This window comes from Tamandua tetradactyla, chromosome 4 (genome assembly GCF_023851605.1).
Source record: "Tamandua tetradactyla isolate mTamTet1 chromosome 4, mTamTet1.pri, whole genome shotgun sequence".
NCBI classification, from domain to species: domain Eukaryota; kingdom Metazoa; phylum Chordata; class Mammalia; order Pilosa; family Myrmecophagidae; genus Tamandua; species Tamandua tetradactyla.
Window position 1 is genome coordinate 98295430 of NC_135330.1, and position 12008 is coordinate 98307437.

Consider the following 12008-nt stretch of genomic DNA (forward strand, 5'->3'; position numbering starts at 1 on the left):
ATTATGTTGAGTAAAATAAACCAGGAATGAAAGCATAAATATTGTATGATCTCACTAATATAAACTAATTATAACAAGCAAACCCTGAGAATTGAGTTGGAATTCATAGGTTCTAGGGGATTAAAAAATGGGCAGAGATTAAGCTATCAGTGATTAAGCAGTACAGAATGGCTCAATAAGGTTTATTGTAAAGGTTTCTAGATTATAAGCTCTCATAGCAGTCATATCTACTTCTGAGTTTTATCTGTTATTTCTAAATTCCAAGATGCTGTGTTTTTTGTATATAACCCGATAAAGACCTGGAATCTTGGGTATCTTTATGACACCTGTAACTCAGAGTTAGAGTTCTGCAGCTCTGAAAGTCAATATTACTCTGTACAGCAATTGCTAAAGAAGGTGAAAAAGAGATCAGACTTTGATTAGAGAAATGAGTGAAATGGACATAGTTAGGATTAAGATAAATCAGAAAATGGATAAAAAATGATTAAATCTAAGACCATAAAACTTCTAGTGGAAAATGTAGGGAAATATCTTAAAGATCTTGTGGTAGGAGGCAGTTTCCCAGATTGTGTATCCAAAGCATAAACATTGAAAGAAGAAATAAATAAATGGATCTCCTCAAAATTGAATACCTTTGCATGCCAAAGTACCTTGTCAGGATTGTAAAATCTCAATTTCTGAGTGAGACCAAAAGAAGAGAGTTTATTTGTTATAAAGTTTAAGTTTTCTTTAGTATGCCATCCAATTTAAGTTGTCTGGTCAGTTTATTTAAGCAATTTATTTACAGGAACCTAACTAAGGAATGAGATTCTGTTATTCTGTTTAGGCTCATGTTATACCCCAATACATTCCAGAGTATTTTCTGCATAAGTTAAAAATGTATTTGCAAAGTCACCTTGAGGGACTAGGGGAAAATGTGGAAATATTAAATTTCTCCACCTCAGGAATCCCTGATACCCTTTCAAGAATTACTGACTCCAAATTTAATAAGCCAAGCCCTTAAACTTAAGGTTTGCCCTTATAAAACTTGTTTCTCCAATGGAGAAGCTAAATCTACCTATAACTATGCCCAAGTGTCACCTACAGGGAACCTCTTTTGCTGCTTAGATGTGGCCTTTCTCTAAGCCAACTCTGAAAATTCTCACTGACCTCCCCCTCCCCTATATGTGGTACATGATTCCAAGGGGCTTAAGTCTTCCTGACAATGTGAGACATGACTCCCAGAAGTGAGCCTAGCCCTGGCATTGTGAGATTGAGAATGCCTTCTTGGCCAAAAGAGAGAAGAGAAATGAAGCAAATTAACATTCAGTGGCTATGAGATTCTAAGTGGAGTTGAAAGGTCATTTTAGAGGTTACTCTCCTGCAAACTTCATACAGATGTTGCAAATGGACACAGTATGCAAGACCCAACCAACAGTATTCCAGAAAACCCTAAATAATACCCAGGGACTTATCTAAGATGCTATAAAATTTTTCTTATCAAATTTACTTTTCTTAAAACTTTAGGATTCCATATGGTTCTTATGCCAGATAAGCCCTGAAATCCATAAATACCATTTTCTCCAAGAATATAAACCAGATTCCTTCCTCAACCTCATAAGGTCAACACTGCTTTCCAGCACAAAAGTGTCAAAATGGTCATTGTCCAGATATCTCCCAAGATTGAAAGAATTATCAAATGAGAGGGAAAAGGTGTATCTGAGAAATTAGGATGTATTAACTAATTATGACTCTAACTCATTATATACTTGCTTCTTTTTAGTTTCTAGTGTGTTAGAGTAGCTGGAAGAAAATACTTAAAATTGTTGAACTGTCATCAAGTAGTCTTGATCTTTGATGTGATTGCATAATTTATTGTTTTTGTCTTGTGACAGTGTGAAAGTAAAATCTTTGCAATGTCACTTCATTACCCAATGTATGAATAGATGAATAGTAAAATAAAGATAAAAATGTACATGTCTCCAACATGGTAGAATCATGCATAGTTTCATGAGATACAGTATCCCCATAATTTAGTGAATTATGCAATCATATTCCCAACCATAATGTAAAACATTGATCAGCACTGGTATGCTTTGTAAAAGTGAGATGTAGGGGAAAAGAGGAAAAACAAAGAAATAATGACACAAAGTAATATAAATAAATCTTATCTACTTGCCACCTCTGACTGGTGATATGGCCTAAGGTGCTACCTATACCTTTCATCTTTACAGCCATAACATTTTACTTTATCTTCTGTAACATCTCTATTATTCCAAATAATATTATTATTATTGCTATTATTATTAGTAATAGCACTATTGCTATTAGTGCTATTATTCCAAAGCCTCATTCCTACAAGACTAGAGTCCTCATGGTCTTCTCTTTACTTGATTGCTGATACATGCCATTGAGCAAAGTCTCTGGGTATTGAGTATGAGGTGCCCCAGTGAAGTCACCAAGTTCTACATATGACCACTGCATGGAAGCAACCCCACTTCCACTTAAAATTGGAATCAATCTCCCCATCCAATACAGTGATCACTTTAATAACTTCTGAGTTCAGTAGAAAGAAGAAGCCAAGTAACCAGGAGTTAATCTCAGCTTTTAGTTTTACAGAATATGAATGCTTTCCCTAGTGAAATAATTTCTCTCAAGGACATTAGAACTTCAATACTCACTGAAATCAAAATATATTTGTTGGAATCACAAACTTCACAATGTACAAGAATGAATAGGGTCACCCCCAACTCAAACCTGGACCTTTACACTCTGGTCAACATCACATGTTTGTCATTGGTTTAAAGAGCATGCTACATCAAGGAAAACAGCACCCAAATCTTGCAGCTCATTATCTAAGAGGTGGTGTTATAACTGAGCCTTCAACAAAGCATTGCACTGTTTCATCATGCCAATTCCTTCTTTGAAAATGAAATTTAGTAAATACATATGTGATCCCTCTACTATATTTTAGTGGCCATAAAATATATCCCTTGATGAGAAACAATGATCATTGACATTAGGCAGCAAATAGAGCTTTGATTTTAAAAAGTCACTCCAATATTCCAATAGCAATGTATTCTAGCACAGTATTCTTTTCCAAAGTAGAGAAAATAATTGAAACACTTAGACCCAGAAACTGATTAAATGCTCATATTGACTTCTTTTCTCACAGAAGTCTATGTTCAAAAAGTTATGCAACACTGCCACTTTGAAGAAATAGAAAAACTTAGGCTTTATTGGATAGCTTAAATATGTAATATCACAACTTGTTTTTACCCAATGAAGAATATTAGGCCTTGGAAATTACAGACTAATATAAGCAATCTAATTAAATAGTGATCCTTTTCAACATCGGTTAAATATGTATTAGCCTAATAGAATAAATCAATTATTTCTTCTTAATTTTTTTCAGGACTCCAAAAAGCACCAAGTTCAAGGGTGATTGGGGATTTATCATAGGTATAACAACTGGATATAAATAGCTACAACTTGGTCCAGCTCTGATATAAAGCATATTATGCCAGTAGTTCCTTAGACAGTCATCACATCATGTAAGGGATTATTAACATTCCCTTGGCCCTCAAAACCACGGAGAGAATATGCCCTTATAAGATGTGTGATAGGAAAAAAGAGAAAATTATCACTTAAACGTTGGTCCTTTCTTGGGTGGGCCATGGTGGCTCAGCAGGAAGAGTTCTTGCCTGCTATGTTAGAGACCCAGGTTCAATTCCTGGTGCCTGCTCATGCAAAAACAAAAAAAAAGGAAAAAAAAGTGGCCCTTTCTTAAAATTTAGCAACTTTACTAAGGAATAATATACATATCTTGAAATATTAAAGCTTTGATAAAGATGTCAGTGCAATTTATTTTCTAGTAAAGAAATCTCACAATGAAAATGTCAATTTCCCTTGAAGCAAAGTAGATCAGCAAATATATTTACAAAGGTAGTGAACAAAGCACTGAGTCAAGACCAATTACCATGAATACACATACTATGGGATACATAAAGACTGAGTATCATAATCTTAAAATTGGTCTGTAAAATTGGAGACCATTAAACATGACTGCCAGCAAAGACCGCTCTGCCCCTATCATATTCTTAAAGAGGAACTTGAATTATTGCATTAATAAAGGAAATATTATTCCTTCCAGGAAACCTCTAGTAAAATTTTTGTAGATTCTAGAAGTGTAAGAGAGAAACAAGTCTTTAAGCTAGGATGTGAGGCAACAATCCTGTATGATAGAATTTGTCTAGCTTTCTGGTTGCTTCAACATCCTTTATCTCTAAGGCACAAAAATGAGTAGAGTGTACGAATATCTTTAGATACAGAAAGAGCATCTTATATAGCACATTGGAATTGGGCCAAACTCCATTTTCGCATTTGCTCTCCCCTTTAAGTCATCTTTCCTCATGTTAATAAGTAGTCTGCATTCATATATGCCTCCAGAAGTATCTTTCCCAACCTGTTATCAGACAAAGGCAGTGAATTCTTTTGACTGGGCACTCAAATGACCAATTTCTGATAGCTTCAAAGAGAGAAAGAGTTTACTACTAGGCATGCAGCAGGAGTTCAGATAGCCTCCCACCACAAAAATCTTTCATTCTGAGCTGTAATAATTCTGATGTTTTTATGGCATTATAATATGGGCAGGTTTTGGAATAGTACAATGGCCCAACATGATGGAATTAGAAGTGATTTAAATATTGAGCATGAACATATTGATAACATCTTAGTTACAGAATTTATGTAAGAAAATGCCAGCCTCATTATGATAATGGACATGATTTTTAGTATTATAATGAGATATAGGTGACTTATAGGTTAAAGTCTATGTGATTGGTTGTGTTCTATGTGACTGGTTGTGTTGGGTGGGCCCATTTTGGTTAGATCTGGCTTTTGTTATCAAGGTAACTTTGGATGGGTTGGGTTAATTCTGGGCTTCCCAAGACCCTTCATCAATGAACATTAGGGGCTATCTTTAGTGGACACAAGATTCTAAAATTAAAAAAAAACTGGGTAAATGGGCATAAGTGAAGTGAATTATAAGATTTTTACAAAATCACAAGGGCAGAAGTTGAAGGCTATGCAATGAAGGTAGCTGGATTACACTTTAAAGATATCAGGTATTTCCCTCTGTCTACTCCAATATGCCAGAAGACAAAAAGGAATATCTATATAATGATTCAACAACAACAATCATTCCTTAAAACCAAATTCCTCAGTTACAACTCCTCCCTTTCATTTGATCATTATTCTGTCAGTCTTGAAGGAAATCTGGGTAACAACTATTCTAATTTCTTTATGGCTGAAAAGGGGCTTTGTCCTTAAGGACAGAGAGATTAACTGGTTGTTGCTCTTGGAGAGTCCCTTATTTCAGGATTTCAGAGTTTATCTGACACTGGAAAACTTTGGAAGCTTTATAACTCTGAAAAACAGGCTTAATAAGTAAAACATTTATAGATCCCAAATTATCCCTTAGGGTTTTCAGGAACACCTAAAACACCTAAATGTTGGGCCTCACCCTATTGTGGCAGTTTGCAATATCTTGCAGGAACTTGCATAAGAATAACATCTGTAAGAATTTGAGAATCCGAGAGTTTTGCCACGCAAAGGAGGACTCCAAGAGACGTTCTCTCATGCAACATGCAAGGGGTTTATTTTCCACACATGTGTAGGGCTCCCTGAACACGCAGGAACAGAGAGCCCCGAACTTAAGTTTGCAAAAGCTTTTTAAAGGGTAAGATGAGGGGGGTGGGGGTTGAGCATGGGTCACAGGTGCTGTTTTGCAAAAAAGCAGATAAGAACAGTTTTACAATAAGCATTTCTTAACAGTTTTACAACAAGTAACCTTGGCGCCAGGATTGTTTATCTTCAGCCTGATGGGGCCCATAATTCTTTTCTTTATAATTCTTAACTCACACCAAATGCATAGCTGTGAATATAAAATGACACAAATGCTTTTGCTGGATATTTCAGAAGCTAAAATATATGTAAATAGCTAAATTAAGCAGGAAAAATTAGCTACTGTTAAGCTTTGTAAAATTCCCTTTTACACATCCAGATTTGAGTTCTCTTCTCCATTGAAACTCTATCTCTTTTCCCACTTTTGGTCAACTAATCCTATGATGTCAAGTCCAGGCTTACACCCCTGGAAATCATGTCCCACATAATGGGGAAGAAAAGCATTTGGCTTAGAGAGAGACCACATTTGAGTAATGGCAGAGGTTCTCTGGTTATGACTCTTAGGCATTAATTATAAGTAGGTTCAGTTTGCCATTACAGAAATAAGTTTCATTAGGGCAAGCCCCAAGATTGAGGCTTTGGCTTATTAATTTGAGAGCCCCTCTTGGTTAAGAATGCATCAGGAATTCTTCAGGTGGGGAGGTTTAATAGTTTCATTTTTATTCAATCCTCAAGTGACTTTGCTAATACTTTCCTATTTTCTCCTCAACGTATTTTGAAATGTGTGAGGGTATAACATTAACTGGTACAGAATATTAAGATTTTATTCCATATTCTAGATTCCTTACTAAATAAAGCTGAATTGAGTTATTTAAATAAACTGGCCAGATAGGTTTAATTAGATAGTATCCTCTAGAAAATTTACATTTGAGGATCAAAAAATTTTTCTTGTGGTCTCACACAAAAGTTTTAAAATACAGACTATATTTACCTTGCCTATAGAATTTCCTTAGTAATTCAGTTTCAGCCACATCTTTAATTAGAGTGTGATTTCTTTTTTTAAACATTTGCTGTATGGTGTAATGCTAACTTTCACAGCTGGAGGACTAACTCTGTGTTTCAGGTATCACACAGATACTTAAACTTCCAGAGAACTACCAGAATTATTCAAAGAACAAAGAAGTTCAGAAATAACAGTCAAAGTTACCATTTAAGCCTGAATTTTCTTATAAGCATTTTTAAATGAAGCTACTTTCAGAAATGCAACCATTATATAGTTATTTCTTATATTGAAACACTATGCCAAAGGATTTGTTCTGTTTCATAATCACAAATTTGCTAGTTATGCTAGTTATGCTAATTAACAGACAAAAGATAATTTATATATTTGTCTTATCTTGCTTTTAAAGTCTCTCCTTGTTACAGATGAAGCTCTCACCTATAGCTGACCACATATACTTTTAGAGAAGTGTTAGAGCAAAGCAGTGTGACTGACAAGTAAATATGGCTGTTTCATCAATCTGCAGCCCTTTTCTAAGAATATCTAAAACCATGACTAACAACATTATACCACTGTTTAAAATTATACCAATGAATATCTGGATGTAATGTGGCCAGTGAGATCATTATCAAATGTTCAGCAATTTTTATACAATCCTTGAATATACGATAACATGTTTCCCATGCAAATACAGCTAATAACAAGATAGAAAAAACCTTTTAATTGCTATAATACTTCTCAAATAACTCCTGTCCACATTTTAAGTTGAGAAAGGCTCATAGCTGAACCTTTGAGGGCCCCCCACCCCAGGAATGTCTTCTCTTACTTATGTGCATCCTTACCAGTTCCTGAAGGCTGGGGTAGGGGGTTTCTATCCCAGGAATGTGCCTTATCTCATCTGCCTGCAAGGAGAGGGGGTTTAGGGATTTTCCACAGAGAGCACAGCTAAACCAGAAAGAGGGGGAAGCCTGTCTGCTACAACATGAACATTAATAAGGTTACTATTTATTGTAAAATTTTCGCCTTCTATACAGAATTCTCAGATGATGAATAAAAACTTTAAAAAATTTTCATTAAGAAAAGACTAAAAATATACCTTATTTTAATATTTTAACAGAGAGAAAACTAAATTTCAGTTTTTTTTTTTTTTTTTTTTAAAGGAAAGACAGAGAGAAGGAAGGAAGGATAGAAGGAAGGAAGGAAGGAAGAAAGGGAAACATCTTTTAAACATTTTCTTGTTTTATTGTATTCTGTTTCTCCGTTTTTGTTACATGGGCTGGGGCCGGGAATTGAACCGAGGTCCTCCGGCATAGCAGGCAAGCACTTTGCCCGCTGAGCCACCGCGGCCCGCCCAAATTTCAGTTTTTTAAGAATACACAGTTTGACACCAAAGCTTTCTTTCTTGAAATATATGATAAACAGGCTTGTAAAGATTTGGTGAGCTTTGACTATGACAATTCACTTTTACAACTTTTTTTACAACTCTCAATATTCATTCAGGACTCATAGTCAATAATGTCTACAACAAACAAAATTTACTTGGCTAAACTTGCCACCACTTGTACCCACAAGTAAATCTAGGTCATTTGATTCCAAATCATTTATTATTTCAAAGACACCACACTGAAAAAAAATGCATTTCATTATTTTAAAAAATCCATATTAATTGCTAACATTTTTCCCTATTAAGACATTTTGTCATCAAGTTTTAGCCTTAAAAGATTATCAAGTTGAGTTATCTGACCTGCTGTTTCCTTCACTTATCCCTCAGTGATGCAAATATCATTGATGTTTCTCTAATTCTAAAGAGTCTCTGTTATTTTCTTCACTTGAACCACATTAGTTTCTGTTTTGTTTCAGGCCCTATAGTTTCAATCAAACCCAAAGTCTCCTGTATTTTTACAAGCTTTTTGAGAAAGTTTTTCACCTCTGAAAGTGAGATAGACATATAGAAGTTCATCAGGATATAGCTCACTATTGAGCAAAAGGTTCACATAACGCATGGGTATGCATGGGTTTCTTTGTTTCTGTGCTAAAGGTTGAAGTTGATTGACAAACATTTTGGTAGAAAAGGATTTATTTTAATTCAATTCCTAGAACCAAATTATTTATTTGGCTCTTATCATTTATCTATGTCATCCAGGATATATCTAAGAAGAGGGAAAGGCAGTCTTACTTACCCTCACACATCATACAAATTTGTGTGAATAAAGATCACATTTGTAAAATGTGACAGAAAAATACCTCAATTTTTCTGGTTTTAAAGAATTAGTTTAAATAATCTTTTTTGCCTCATTTTTCCTTCTTCCACTTTTGCTCCCAACTTAAAAGTAGATTATATGCCTCCAAATTTCTTTTGTAGTAAAAATTTGTATACAAGATAAAAATATGCTGAAAGCACCATCTGTTGGATAGAAACTAGAAATGAATTTGAATTGAATAGGCTTAGAATATAGATAACAAAAGGCAACCTAAGGGGAGAGAGGAAGCACAATGGAGCTTGCTTGTTGGGTCAGAGGAAGAGAAATTACTGGGGTATCATAACCTTCCAAGAAGACTATTAATAGACTAATGGCCTGAAGCAAATAGAAACATATGGTTACCTGATTATCAACATTTTTATAATTATCAAAACAACCACATAACCTCACATGTGCAGTCCTTTATTCAGCACCTTTCTATGCAGAACTATAGTAAATACTTTACAATTAATCCCTTCATTTAATTCCTCTATTTGAAGGTAAACAATTTATAGACAAAGAAAACAAAGCTGAGAGGTTAAGTAACTTTCCCAAAGAAACATACTTCATGGGGAGTGGAGCCAGAGCTTAAACCCAGGTCTATGCTGAGGAAAGGTAGGAGAAGTGACAATATCTCACACAGAGGAGAAAGGGCTACTAGCCATTACAGTGCATTAGATAAATGGCACCAAGACCCATGGCCAATGCAAATACTTGTCCGGATTCATTTATTGTGCTTTCCTCATAAGCAGCAGAAACATTAGAGGAAACCTCATTAATGAGAATGTTTTAGTCCCACAAGCTCTGGAAATGAGAGACCAAGATATGAAGGAGAGTGTGAGACTCAGATACTTCCCTTTCCTTCTTTACCGCAGGGATTTTGATAGGAGTTAGAGCTGCAGTTAGTGAATCACTGTCTCCTGGAGGTTTGGCCTGACACCATGTCTGGCACCCCTAAGTCTTACAACAACATCATGTTCCTCATCCCTAAGGCTTGAAACATTTAAGTCACCTCTAACTCATGTCTCTCTCCCACTTCCCATATTTACACAATCCACTCCTCCTCCTCATTTTACCAGTTCTTTCCTCTGGTTTCCTATAACCACATCTTCAGGCAGAAGCAAGCTCCTGTAAGGATTACTGCAACATCTTACATGCTTCATCTGTCAACCCATGTGTCAGCCCAGCCTTCAAGCCTCAGTTTATTCTGCACATTGGAGTTAGAAATACTTGCCCTTCTCCCTGTGCTTGAATCACTCAGAAATCACCTCTCTCTTATTTTGCCTGGAAATCAGGTCTAAAGCCTTCCACCTGACCTTTTAGACCTTTCACAATACTTGCCCAGCCTCCTTAAAATCAACTTTTGTTTCTACTGAGCAACAATATAACATCAGTTATATTGGGAGTCTCCCCACAGTCTCATAAATATAACTAATTCCCACCACAAAGGCATCCCTCTTATTTTTCACATTACCTGATGAACCTACCATCTTTGCCTCCCTCTCCAAATTTTACCCACTTGGCAATGTCCATTTTTAATGAAAACTTCCTTGTTTGCTTCAATGCTCATTCATTTAGCTCTTCCAAAACTCCAGAAATTAATTTAAGTGATATTTCTGTTCAATGCAATAAGCCTAACAGTGTTCAGCTTATCATAGGCCCTTAATAAATGCAAATTATAATTATTATCAACTTCAAAATGCAAATATTATCAAGTCACTCTTTGCCTTGAAATCCATCAATATTTTCCCATTGCCTACATGATTAAATCCAATATCCATTATCAAGGCATATAAGACTTTGTTCATCTTTCCAGACTCAATTTTCATCACTCTCCTGAACCTATACTCCATCCACTCTGAGCTGTCTCCTTTGCCCAATTTGCTCTGACACCTCAATGCCTTTGCTGACGTTTTGCCCTATACTTGCTGTGCACATATTGCTCTTGTTCTTTCTTTAATGCTCAGGTTACACATCAGCTTTCACTCCACTCCCACCTAATTATTCTTTATGCACTTTACATCTTTCTATGGAGTATTTAACATGTTTATTATAACTATTGTGTCTCTATCTGTCTCCCTTACCTACCTTATTCATCCCTGTATGACCTAGGGATATAGTAAGTGCTCCATAAATATTAACTGAATTAAATTTAAAAAAACTAAGAAACTCTTCTATAACCTACACTTGGAGACACACAAATCATGACACCTTATTTCTAATATGCTTTAATATCATCTGTTCATATTCATAAACAGAGTCTGGCTATATCTCATGAATTTCCTCAGCCACCTAAGTTCTATCCTCTCAGAATGGGTTCTAAAAGAATATATACACTTTTTGTTGATAAATTGATTAATCAGTAGTCTGATAAGAATTAATTGTATTCCTTAAAGCTGTCTCTACATTTTCCTCTTAGTCTGGGTTGACCTCAGGTATCCTTGATAAGGCTCCTCCTCACAATATCTAAAGTAATGAACAACATAAATCATTTTTATTTCAAAAGTGGGCATTTTACTGCACTGGATAAAAGTCACACATGCTACATCCTTGAAACTGAGTCACTGTTCTACCTCATAGCTTTGTTTTTCATAAGACTAGCAGATAGTTATCAAAATAATGATTATGTTCTACAGTATATATTATTATTATTATTATTTATATTCAGAAGAATAATGGTTCTTACATTTAGTTCTTTGATTTGAGTTTAAGTTTTGTATATTTTGTCAAATAGAGGATATTTATTAGTTTGATGTTTGTAATGGCAAAATGACAACAATGAAAATTGAAACAGCTTAAACATGAATCCATGGGGCACTGGCTAAATCAAGTTTGATATGATGATACCATATAATCATATGTAGTGCAATAAAATAGAAATATCAATTCATTTGCAATAGCAACTAAAAGAATCAAGTATTTATCCAGGATGTAAAGAATTTGTACACAGAAAATTATAAAACATTCTGTAAAGAAATCAAAGAAGAGCTAAACAAATGGGAAAAGATTTCATGTTCATGGATTTGAAAATTTAGTATCTTTAAGCTGTCAATTTCATCTAAACATCACTTCAGTCTCCCCCCCCCACCAGTGGGAATATGTGT